The following is a 12,907-nucleotide window of genomic DNA, read 5'->3' on the forward strand; positions in this document are numbered from 1 at the left end:
GAACAAAGAAAAGTACAGCACAGGAACAGGCCCTTCGACCCTCCAAGCCCGTGCCGACCATGCTGCCCGACTAAACTACATGAGATAGTGAATAGTCATGTTATCAGGAGTTCTGTAGTTTGAATCATAGTTTTAGTTAATCTGTAATCTTATATATCTTAGTAAGCAATTCAAATCTATTTAGTTGTAGTGTAAATAAATTAGCTTTGTTCAAATCATTGCTTGATGTTCTTTGTGAGAAGCCATTCTCATTCAGAAATCAAAGAACATCACACTCAGCGGGTTCATTAATTCCACAGGATAAAACCCGGCCTAGACAGGAGCTAGAGTGGCAGAATAGTCCCGGCTGGGATTTGGACTCTTGCGTGTTGGTACGTTTCTCAACCTAAGGTTGGAAATAAACCTTTTTTGACCCTCCTTTCCAGACTCCTGCTTGACTACAGGATATGGGCAATTGTGTATTTCCCTTATTGTTCTGTTTATCGGATCGAGTGTACTTATTTTCTAATGCAGCTGGTGCGAGGTGATCAGGTTGGAAATAGCAGAGGTTGGTCTTGAATAACAAACTGGAGACTTTAAAGTGAGATTCATGGGAATACAGAGAAACACATAGACCTGGTCAAGTTGGCTGGAGGGAATTTAATCCAAACAACTGGGGCTTGTTGGGTGCAAGATGAAAGGGTGCATGCATGGAGTGCCGGCGGCCGCGGTACACCTTCACTCTGTGCCATGGAACAGCGATCAGGAATCACTGATCTAGTTCATGATTCTTGTCAATATTCTGGAGGTAATTTTTTAAATTCCATGTTACCTCTTAATTTTTTTAATAGCATAGTGACTTGTGTGCAATTTTCCAATGCAAATAAAAAGCTTCTCAAATTGATAGTACTTTATAGTTAGGGCATGTGCAATGTTCTCACTGACGTCCTTAAAACATTGGGGTGTAGGCCATCTTGTCCTGGAATTTGTCACTCTTTAGTGTCACAATTTTCTTCATTACTGTTGTTCTGCTTACATTAATTTTGTTGGGTCCTTGATTCAGTATTAATTTCCTTGGAATGTCCAACATGCTGACCTCTTCCTCAACTCTGTAAATTATAACTGTCAGGAAACAGAGGTAGCTTGAAATAAGCTACATCTGCATTTGTGGGTATTAACTTTAAGTAAATTTATGTTTGTGTTTCTGTATACAAAAGAGTTAAGAATTTAGTTAGCTTCATGTTATACAAAGGTACCTGCATGTCTATGGGCTTTGGTCACTTTAAATTGTGCCTGTGTTGTAATTAAAGGGTTTACGATGTGAAAGCAAACAAGGTTTAAAGGGAAACTAGGTTGTTACTTTGTAACCAGGCACCACATAGATTAGAAAGAACTGTTTAGTGTAGTTTTAAGCTGAACCCAAGAGGAGCTGAACAGGACCAGGGAGTTGGGAAAAAGCAGGATCCCTAAAAGAACAAAAGAAAGTCCAAAAACCAGGGAGTTGGGCCAAAACATATGGCACAAGAAAGCCGGTAATTTAAAGGAACAAAGAACAAGAAGTTGAACAAGATCCTGTTGGCTGAAATTGAAGTAAAAAGCAGAGAAAATGTTCCAAGTTAAAGAGGTAGCTGCAAGAACCAGATTTAAAATGGGAAGGTAGGCTTCCAAGGTGAGTCAAAATGTTGGTGACATCTTAATACTACCTGTGAAGCAGTGGTACTCTGTTGGTGTGGCTGGGTACCTGAGAGATTGTGTGGAAGCTTGAATGTACATGGCAATCCAAGCAGAGAAATACTGAAATGAGTGATTGAAATCCTGGAAGTGGATCCTTGATGAAGGCAATCCGAGAGAAAGCATTGTTTGGGAGAATATTTCAAGGCATGGTTTTTCGAGAACAATGTATGGAAACACTTGTGTGGATGCCAGATTCCGGTGAGACCAGTTGGCGCACAGCGTGATAAACATCTTTGATAAGAAATCCGCAAAAGTTATATTGGGTGGCATCAGACACTTGGGTTCAAAGTGTGGCATCTCTGACCACAGTTGGCCTATTGGTTTACAGAGACTAAGGGCGTGATTCTCCGCTCCCATGCCAGGTGGGGGAATCGCGGGAGGGCCGCTCTGGCACCCCCCGCGATTCTCCCACCCCCCCATAATGGCGTGTCGCGTTTTGCGACACGCCACTCGGAGAATCGCGGGCCCCCGTTTTTCACGGCGACCCGCGATTCTCCGACCCGGATGGGCCGAGCGGCCTGCCGTTCCCGACCGGTTCACGCCGGCGGCAACCACACCTGGTCGCTGCCGGTGTGAACATGGCGCCAAAAGCTGTTTTGTGGCTTGTGGGGGGGCGGAGAGGTGAGTGAGCACCACGACCATGTTCAGGAGGGGACTGGCCAGCGATCGGTGCCCACCGATCGTCGGGCCGGCGTCTCAAAGGGACGCACTCTTTCTCCTCCGCCGCCCAGCAAGATCAAGCAGCCACGTCTTGCGGGGCAGCGGAGGGGAAGACGGCAACCGCGCATGCGCGGGTTTGAGCCGTCAGCCGTCGTGACGTCAGCCGCGCATGCGCTGGTTGGAGCCGGCCAACCTGCGCATGCGCGGCTGACGTCATTAGGCGCGCCGGCCGCGTCATTCCCGGCGCGCCGGGCCTTGTCGCCAGAGCCGAGATTTACGGCACAGCCCTCCTAGCCCCCCCCGGGGGGGGGGGAGGGGGGTGAATAGGGGGCAAGGAGCGGCCTCCGACGCCGTCGTGAACCTCTCCGGGTTTCACGACGGCATCGGGCCTTGCAGAGAATTCTACCCTAAATACTTACAGAGACACATTAGAGCATAAGATACTTTTTATAACTTTTTTTATTCTTGTAAATATGTGTACCTGTGCAATGATATAAGTGGGTTGAAGGAGCAAGGTATTATAGTTAATCTTTCCATGTTTAATAAATATTTTATTCTTTTGTTAAAAATTAATTTTAAGTCCTGTAACTCTGTAACTCCTCCATGTTTCAAAACAAAAAAATAAAATTTACAATCTATCAGGACAGGGTTCCGCTTGCGGACCTGTCTTTCAACTAGTATCATCATCTGAGAATGTAACATGACACAAAGTAATTATTTAACATGCCTTTGATTTCTTATTTTTAGTGACAGTATCATTTATCCATTTTCAAGGAACCCACATTGCTCCTGGCCATTCCCGAATGTAATCGTATTTGTGTTGATTTTGATAACCTTGGCAAGTTTCTTTTCAGACTGCCATTTTGTACTCTTACCATTGGTTTCATCATCCTTTACAATTCTTCCTACCCCTCCCATTTGCCAGGATCTGTACCTTGTTTTTACACTTTTGTATGCTTTCTCCTTTAGTTTTCTCTTATCTTTTTAGTTGCCTTGACTTTTTTTAGCATGAGGAGATCTTGGTCGGGATTTTCTGATCCGATTTCACCCCGTCACTGCTGCCAGCGAGGATGGAGAATTTGGTGCTCAGCCAAATCACCGTTCCCTGCAGCAGGAGCGGAGAATCCCGCAGGCGTGAACGGGCGGAGAATTCCGGCCCTCGGCTCTTTGTGGCATATCCTGGTTGGTCACAATTTACTGACCCTGTCGTGTTCGACTTGGTGACGTGACAAGGCTGTTGAATCCCGCAAGAGGCCCAGGTTATACTTTCAGGTTGCCCGGCCGGCAGTGCCACGGTGCCATCAGTGGTGCCAGAGTACCACTCCACCCAGAGCCCAACCACCAAAGCCCCCAATCGCCAGGGAGAACCCCACCCATAGCCCCCTATCGCCAGGGAGAACCGCCCCCCCCCCCACCCGAAATTACCAGTAAGGCTGATCCATGTTGGTGGAGACCAGTGGTAAATGGCACATGCTCAGGGATTGTGAGGTGTGGGGCTTAGATCCCGACTTGGGTAACTCCGGGGACAGCATATTCAAGTGAGCCTGACTGCAGGTGCCCACACATGCCACCTGCCATAGACCCCCCTGTTGCACCAAGCGCAACATTCACAATGTCTCGTTCTGTCCCCAAAGGAGAAGCAGCCCATAATAGGCGTGAAAGGGCCCAGGCAGGCAGAAGAGTTCCAGATATCAGAGCCCTCGCCCTCTAAGAGGAACCGGCCTTGAAGATCACGGGTTTGACCAAAGAGAGAGCAGTGACCGACAGCGAGGTTGGCCTGCGCCGCAGCGGTGAGGACCCACTGCCCTTTCACCCAGACAACCTGCATCAAGTGAGCTGTTCATGTCAGACAAAATGATTTCCCCCTCTTACTGATCACATGTTCCTTCTCTCGCCGAATCTCCAACTGATTCCTCCAACCCCCATCTCCGCGCCCCCCCTCCCACCCTCCAAACCACCCAACAGAATACTCTGAGGAGAGCTCCAAGGAGATCACCATTGAGGCATAACAGCTATCACCCCCACCTTCGACCAGCACAGTGGCACATACTTTGGTGGGCGACATTAGTGGCAGCACCGGTTGGGCAAGTGTATGGCTGGGAGCGTCGTCCGCAGGTTCCTATTAATTAGGAGCTGAGCCGGCGACATGCCACTAGACAGTGGGGTCGCCCTGTATGCAAGCAGCGCGAGGTAGATATCAGAAGCAGAATCTGCCACGTTACAGATAAGCTGCTTCACAATGTGCACCCCTTTTTCCAACGCTGGCTGGTAGCATTGGCAGGTCGCACAGTTGAGGACCATGTTCGAGATATCCTGGCTAATACTGGGCCAGTAGACAGCCTGCCTGGCACTTCTCGACGCCCAGGTGTCCCTCATGGATTTGGCTGAGCACCAAGCTCTGGAGACTGAGTGGAATGACAATCCGGTCCAGCTTGAGGAGAATACCATCAATCACCGTCAGGCTGTCCTTTACATTATAAAAAAGACCGCCTGAGAGCCATCCACAATGACCTCTGCCACCCGGGGGTCAGCCGGCTTGCCCATTTCATCAAGTCCCGCAACCTACCTTACTCCACAGAAGAGGTCAAGGCCATGACTAAGGCATGCCAGATCTGTGCGGAGTGCAAACCGCACTTCTATCGACCAGACAGGGCTCGCCTGATAAAGGCCTCTGGGCCCTTTGAGCGACTAAGTGTAGACTTCAAAGGGCCCCTCCCATCTACCAACCACAACATCTATTTCCTCACCGTTATCGATGAGTTCTCCTGCTTCTCTTTTGCGGTCTCCTGCCCCGATATGACCTCGGCCTCCGTGATCAAGGCACCGCACAGCATCTTCACACTGTTTGGTTTCCCCGCTTATATCCACAGCAACCGAGGTATATCGTTCATGAGCAATGAGCTGCGTCGATATCTGCTCAGCAAGGGCATCGCCTCGAGCAGAACGATGAGCTATAACCCGCGGGGAAACGGGCAGGTGGAGAGGGAGAGCGCGACAGTTTGGAAGGCTGTCCTTCTAGCCCTACGGTCAGGGAGTCTCCCAATCGCCCGTTGGCAGGAGGTCCTACCCGATGCCCTACAGTCCATTAGGTCGCTCCTCTGTACGGCCACGAACGAGACCCCTCACAATCGTTTGTTTGTCTTCCCCAGGAAGTCCACCTCTGGGGTCTCGCTTCCACCCTGGCTGACGACTCCGGGACCAGTTCTACTCCGGAGACACGTGAGGAGCTATAAAACAGATCCGATAGTCGAGAGGGTCCAATTGCTACACGCAAACCCTCAATATGCCCACGTCGAGCACCCCGACGGCAGGCAGGACACCGTCTCCCTGCGAGACCTGGCACCTGCCGGCTTCCCCACCGACCCCCCCCCTCCTATCGACGCTCCCCTCCCCGCACCAACTGCCGACCACAACAGTGCCCCCCCCCAATAGCGCCCCCTGCCCCCCAGCCGCCGCCGGCACCAATTACACTAGTCACCCCAGATACCCCCACCGCTCCAAAGCGGGCAAAGGCTCAGTCAACCGTGCTCCCGGATATACCATCACCGAAACCGACCGTATCCACGGCACCACCACCGGAGCGGAGGAGGTCAGCACGGACAGTCAGACCACCCAAAAGACTGAACTTATAACTCCACTTTCACCCCCAACGGACTATGTGTTTTTTTAAACAGGGGGTGAATGTGATGAATGGTATCGGTAACTGCTGTAACTGTACCTTGCCTTTAATACATTGGCCCTTTAAGACCGGGCTTGGAACCCTGGGGGACTCCGCCTCTGGCACCGCCCCCAGGAAACGGTATATAAGGTGATGCTCACTGGGCAGCATGCTGTGATCACACTTCTCAGCAGCTGTTCGGTTCTCTGGTAATTAAAGCCTTTGAATTACCAATCTTCTCTCCTGTGTCGTACTTGAGGGTATCTCAGCAACACCGCCTTCTTGTCCTCAGGGACCTTCATGGCTTCGATGGACTTGATCTTGTCTGTGTCGGGGCGCACGCCCTGCTGAGAGATCTGGTCACCTGGCAACTTAAGTGTCGGCATGCCAAAGCAAAACTTGGACCTGTTCAGCTTCAGGCCTTTGGCATGGACGTGGTGGAATACCTGCTGGAGACGGGAAGCAAGCTCTTCGGGGTTTGTGGACCATACGTGTTTTGTGGACTCGTACACACAAAACCCTTCAATGCCGTCGATCATCTGCTCCATGATGCGATGAAAGATCTCCGATGCCGAGACAATGCCAAATGGCATTGGATAATAGCAGTAGCTGGCAAACGGTGTGTTGAAGGTGCAGAGCCTTCTGCTGGACTCATCCAGCTGGATTTGCCAGAATCCATGTGACACACCTAACTTGGTAAAAAAAACGTGCGTGTGCCATCTCACTGGTGAGTTCCTCCCGCTTTGGGATGGGGTAGTGTTCACGCATTATATTCTTTTATTAAATAAATTTAGAGTACCCAATTATTTTTTCAAATTTAAGGGGCAATTTAGCATGGCCAATCCACCTATCCTGCACATCTTTTGGGTTGTGGGGGTGAAACCCACGCAGACACAGGGAGAATGTGCAAACTCCTCATAGACAGTGACCCAGAGCCGGGATTCGAACCCGGGTCCTCAGCGCCGTAGGCAGCAATGCTAACCACTGTGCCACCGTGCTGCCCCCGCATTATATTCTTATCCAGATCCTTGGGATCAATGCAGATGTGCAGGTCTCCCGAAGGCTTCCTGACACATACCATTGAGCTGACCCAGTCAATCGGTTTGGTTACCTTGGAAATTATGCCCTGTTGCTGAAGATCCTTGAGCTGTGCCTTCAGGCACTCCCACAGCGGAGCCAATACCCGGCATGGTGTGTGGACCACTGGTTTGGCATCCGGTCGTAGCAGAATCTTGTATCGACATGGCAGCGTGCCCATCCTGTCGAACACATCCGGATATATAGCGAGGATGTTGTCAATGCCGGCCTGAAGATCCTCATTGGGGGATGTGGTTGGATAAACCCGCTGCACGAGGTTCAGCTGCTTGCAGGCATGCGCGCCTAGTAGGGATGCATGCCCTGTCTGGCTTGACAATCTCAAAATGTAACCGAGCCTGGGTACTCCGGTTAGAGACGAGTAGATGGCAGGATCCCAGTGCCGTGATGGCATTTCCGTTATAGTCCAGGAGCCTGCAGGCTGCGAGAAGGACCTTGGGGGGCTTCTGGATGCGTCTGAAATCTGCCTGTGAGAGGAGGTTGGCAGAAGCACCTGTGTCCATCTTAAATTGGATGGAGCAATAGTTGATCTGCATCACCGCACGCCATTCGTCCGCAGAATCCACAGCGAGGATGGATTGAATTTGTGATGAGTTGGATGTGGCATATTCACATTTGGTAATGATGCCCACACAGTAGGCGGAGTGCAGGTATTCTTCCTCTGGATCCATTGTGCTGCCAGGATCAGAATCCTGTCATCGTTGTTGCACACTCTGAACGCGCCGTCGTCGAAATTGGGAGCGCTGGCCCCTGACTGGTGGTGCAGACCTTCACAAGGCTGCATAGTGTCCAGGCTTCCTGCAGTTTAAACAGCGCCTGCCTCTTGCAGGGCAGTGTTTCTTTAAGTCGGCGTCTTGATGCTCCACACATCATCGCACATGCGCAGTGCGGGTATTGGTCGCTTTGTTGTCCCGTTCGCACTGTACATGCGTTGGGCCCCGGGAAAAGCGCGCAAAATAGGCGCCGTCATCAATGCTGAGGTGCTGCATCCGAGAAATGGCCTGCACACTCTCTGCCTCATGGGAGGCAAGTTTCTCATTTTCAGCCGATTTGTACTGGGCATAGCGATTTTTGGCGTGCTCACGCACTGTACATGTTTCAATCGCGACTGGCAGGGTCATATGCTTGATTTTCAGTAGCTGCTCTCTCAGAGGATCAGAGTGAACGCCAAAAACGATTTTGTCTCTGATCATATAGTCAGCAATATCACCAAAGTTGCAGGACAGCGTGAGCAGGCGGAGGATAGTTAAGAAGGAGTTGAAAAATTCATCTTTACCTTGTAGACGCTGCTTAAAAAAGTAGCGCTCGAAGATTTTGTTGGTGTCCACTTCACAGTGACTGTTATATTTGTTCACAGCGACTCCACCGGCCGGAGCAAGACCGCGCATGCACGGGAGCATCAGCAGCTGCTGACATCATCCCCGCGCATGCGCGGAGGGGGGCCAAGCCATCGTGGAGGCTGACACAATCGACGTGTAGGAAAAGAGTTTCCCCATGGCACAGGCCCGCCCACGGATCGGTGGGCCCCGATCGCGGGCCAGGCCACCGTGGGGGCACCCCCTGGGGCCAGATTGCCCCATGCCCCCCCCCGCCCCCCAGGACCCTGGAGCCTGCCCCCCGGCAGGACCGGCAAAAAACCAGCGGGACTTCGGCCCATCGCGGGCCTGGGAATTCGAGCAGCCCCAGGGCTCATTGAGTTGCGCTGGTCCCCGCCATTCTCCGAGGCGGGCGGCGAGACTCACGCCTCGATGACTTTTGGAGGGCCGGAGAATTCGTCGGCCGGCGGGGGCGGGATTCACGCCGACCCTGGCGATTCACCGACCCGGCGGGGGGTCGGAGAATCCTCCCCTAAATCTGGTTCACTATTCATTACTAAATCTGATTAAAAATTAATAAAATTATTAAATGGCACACCCCTTGTTGGCTCTACGACATATTGAAGAAAATTATCCCAGGCACACTCTTTAAATTCACTATCATTCATAAAGCAAGTTAAAATACCCCATTAAAACTTACCTCATTCAATATGCAAGTTAAAATACCCCATTAAAACCTACCTCATTCAATATGCAAGTTAAAATACCCCATTAAAACTCGTATTCCTTTGCCAAATGCTTGTTTCGTCTCTGCAATTTACCACTTCACAACTGTTACCAGGGGGCTGAGACCCAAACCTCACTACAATGCCAATTCCTTTTGTAGTTCTCAATGCCATCTATAAAATCTCCCATGTCTGCTTACCTCTCCGCTGTCTCTCGAATTGTTAAAGTGAATTAATCCTTAAGCAGCTAAACTACACCTCCCCCTTTAGAATTTTCCTATCTTTTCTGCAGACCTTGTAACTTTGTATATTTAGCTCACAATCTGATAGTTTTTTTTATCTCTGCCTCAGTAATGTGTGTGTCTGTGTGTAGGTATCTTAATGTGTGTCTTAACACTTCAAATTTTAGAAAGAGAAAGTCTGTACGTTGGTCTGCATTTTCAGGACCAGTTTTTGCTTTTAGAGTTTAGAGTTTCATAAATTGAAAACAAAATAATCCTCCAATAAACCTCCAACAGCCAGGGTTTTGAAATATTCTGCTCTTGCAGTTTGACGTAAATATGATACCGTCGATGTACTGTCAGTTCATATCTGTTGCGTATAGTCAGACACTGTTGAATCAGATGTGAATCAGAGCTATTTAATCCTTACAGTCTAAGTGTACAGATAGATACAATGATATTTTTGTGATAAAATTACACTTGGCACATTTAGATGTTAGTTTTATTTTGCGACGATAAACTACAATGATTTATTTCAGAAATCATAGCAGAGAAATAGCAAGGTTTGGATCAGTGTTTCCCTGGTCCCATTGCGATTTATATCAGTTTGGAAGCAATGTGTATAATTTTCACTTAATTAACTAATTACACTGCAAGCGTCTGTAATTACAATCTTATCACTGATGACCTGTCTGCACCCCTATCCTGCACGATTATGTGTGGAAGCATCTGGGGGTCATGTTAAACATGATAAATTTGCTGTAGCTTTTCTAAGAGGTTGTTGGTGAATGCAGACAGTCTGCAGCACACTGCAACATTCTGCTGTTGTGCATTTATATAATCCTGCCTCAGAAAATATAATATTGTGTGAATGAGAAACTAAGCAGAATCCCATGGTAACCAAATTTGTTTCGCTATTTTATCAAATAGATAAAATGCCTCAACATTTTAGTATCTTGGGATGATTTTAGTCTGTAACGGTCCCAATTTCAATCTATTCCAAGTGTTCACTTGGATTCCATTCTTTCTTTTTGACTGATGACGGACTAATAAGAGATATCCCATTCATCTTATAAATTTGCCACGGGTTGGTACGGGTTGGCTTTATAACCGATCTTCCTCTGTGACGTGCCTGTACTGAGGAGACGATCTGCATTGACACTGCAATGGCTGAGGGGCGGCTGTTGGCGGCTTGGAATGAGCTCATTTTCCCAGGAGGGAGCAAGGCTGAGAGTGAAACACTGAGAAGCTGCAGCCTGTCTGTGAAATACGTCCTCAGTCTCTCTCTGCTGGCCTGATTCTTTACTTGGGGGTGTGTGTGTGCACATGGTAAGCAGATATCTTGTTTGATTCATTTTAAATTATGCACAGAGGGGTTTTTGATGAATCATTAATAGTCTTCAGTATTTTATTTTATTAGAGAGGCTGAGGGCCTGAATTGAATTCCTGGAGCATCAGGACGGATCATTCTGTTTGGATAATGCTGTCCTGTGTGCATGGCAAAATACCTTTAAATGTGTTTGTAAAAAAAAACAACCTGCAGTTTGGGAGGATATACAGCAATGCATACCGCAAAATTGCACCTCCTCAAATGTTAGAATGCTGCCATGTACAGCAGTTTGTGCACTGTACTTTGGAATATGCATTTAAGGTTAGTGGTTTCATTTTGCACTACAGATGTTTCACCTTGCATGCTACAGGCTATGCTATGTATCTGATATACTGTGTTGCTTAGTTGTACTTGTGTAGAATAAACTGCAGTGCCTTGAACGAAAGCCAAATAGGAAGTAGGCCTATTTTAAATTAACGTTATCATAGGAAAGAAATCAAACCGGAACATTTATTTTATAAGCATGTGATTTGATTGACATTATATTTGACAGTTGCTCATCAACCTTCTCATTAACGTCTGTTAAATTTACATATTTCCAATTTATAACTCTCTCTGGGCTTTTTCTTGGTAAAATTTTAAATCTGTTTGGAATGGAAGATCCTCTTTCAATGGAGCTGTAAATTCCATTCAATCGCACTAAACTTACTGTGTTCTAATTGATGTAAAGGCCTTAAGTCTGGTGACTGTTTATTATGCAGACTGCAGCCTTTAGAGGTGGGACATTAGGAATCTGGTAGATCACTCAAACCCGTCAGAATATATTCATGCATCTATTTAAAATGAGGATATTACTAGCACTTTATCTGATGATTGTAATTGACTCAGATATTTATTGCTGCTATTTCATTATACAGGGTACAATTCATATGGTCCTGGGGTACAATGCATATGTGACGTGATGCTTTTCACTCTGTTGCTCATTAACTCTGTTGAAATCAATGTATTTATTTATTTATTGACAGTAACAGGAAAGTCAGTTTATTTTCTGACTGGTGCAGACACATCGACTTGTGCATAAAAATGTGATAGGAATGCACTCTTTCTCCAAAAAGGAGTGCTTTCTGGAATGGTCACATTGACAATCTAACCAAATACTGAACATTTTCTTAGGTATTCCCTCCTCACAAACTCACACATACATTATTAGTAAATCTGACTTTCAGAATGTAAACTTGACAGGGTATTCCAATCATTTCAATTGTTATAAAATATTACCACAAGCAAATAGCTAATTTATTGAAGAAAAAGGTTGTCCTTTTGCATGGATTATGAAATTCAGTTATAAGCTCTTTAAATGTTAAATTTATCAAAGGTGGTAGTTGCCTAACTTGGGGCTAGGGCGGGAGGGAGTTAAAGGTTCTACAAATGTTCTCAAGATCTAAAAAGGCATTTGTTTTCTATACAGCATTCAGAGTACAGTGATGAAGAATAGGATTATTGAACCACCACTATTATACTCGTTGGTACAAGGCCTTTATAGAGATGTAATTGTGAGCCTTAAGTTCTTATTAATGTTGTTGAAGGATGTCAAGCAAAACAAATCAAAGCTAACATTTGGTTGACAGTAACATAATTGCAGTCAACACATGACCACACAAAATGTGAAGTAAAAATTGATACCTCTGAATACTAGTGTATTATTAAAAATGCTGAACTCCAGGAAAGCTAAGTAGAAGCACCATGGTTGCCTGCACAGTCAGCAGAATATGACATCTAGGTTGAGGCCTAGGAAGAAGCTAACAAGACATCGAAGAAGCTACAGGTTATATTTGTTGCTTCCACATTTTCCAAGTTACTTCCTCGGGGCATACTTGTTTCAGAAGTCCTTATTGTATCCGTGGTAACAATATTGGGATTTATTTAACTTGAAATAATAATAGCTCGGGCAAATAAAGGGAGGGAAATTGCTGTAAATAAAACAATGCCTGGATAAAATCTGCGTTGCTAAATTTCATCCCGAGTTTGCAAATTGGCTTTTCATGGCATCAATTAATTCAATCAGCTTCCTTCTCACATGACTGCTGAAGCATTGCTGGATAATCTGTATGCTGTGTGAATGTTACATTAGGTAAAGCATTGAACTTGGCTCTTACACAATGATAAAATGAGACTACTCTTCCAAATTT

At 47.0% G+C, this 12,907-nt stretch overlaps 1 protein-coding gene across 17 annotated transcripts in view; it reads left to right on the plus strand.

The window, feature by feature from the left end:
* jakmip3 (Janus kinase and microtubule interacting protein 3) overlaps window positions 1-12,907 on the plus strand; it is a 416,080-nt gene that overhangs the window by 20,179 nt on the left and 382,994 nt on the right. For 9 of the 17 annotated variants that reach the window (XM_038773515.1, XM_038773516.1, XM_038773525.1 and 6 more), the window contains exon 1: window positions 10,498-10,717. The exons of 1 other annotated variant lie outside the window; for it this stretch is intronic. The gene's annotated coding sequence lies outside the window, so the exon portion shown is untranslated. Of the gene's footprint in view, window positions 1-10,497; window positions 10,718-10,803; window positions 11,040-12,907 lie in introns of those variants that run through there. 7 more of the 17 variants (XM_038773522.1, XM_038773524.1, XM_038773527.1 and 4 more) reach the window with 3 other exon arrangements.

Source organism: Scyliorhinus canicula, chromosome 16, assembly GCF_902713615.1.
Source record: "Scyliorhinus canicula chromosome 16, sScyCan1.1, whole genome shotgun sequence".
In the NCBI taxonomy this organism is placed as follows: domain Eukaryota; kingdom Metazoa; phylum Chordata; class Chondrichthyes; order Carcharhiniformes; family Scyliorhinidae; genus Scyliorhinus; species Scyliorhinus canicula.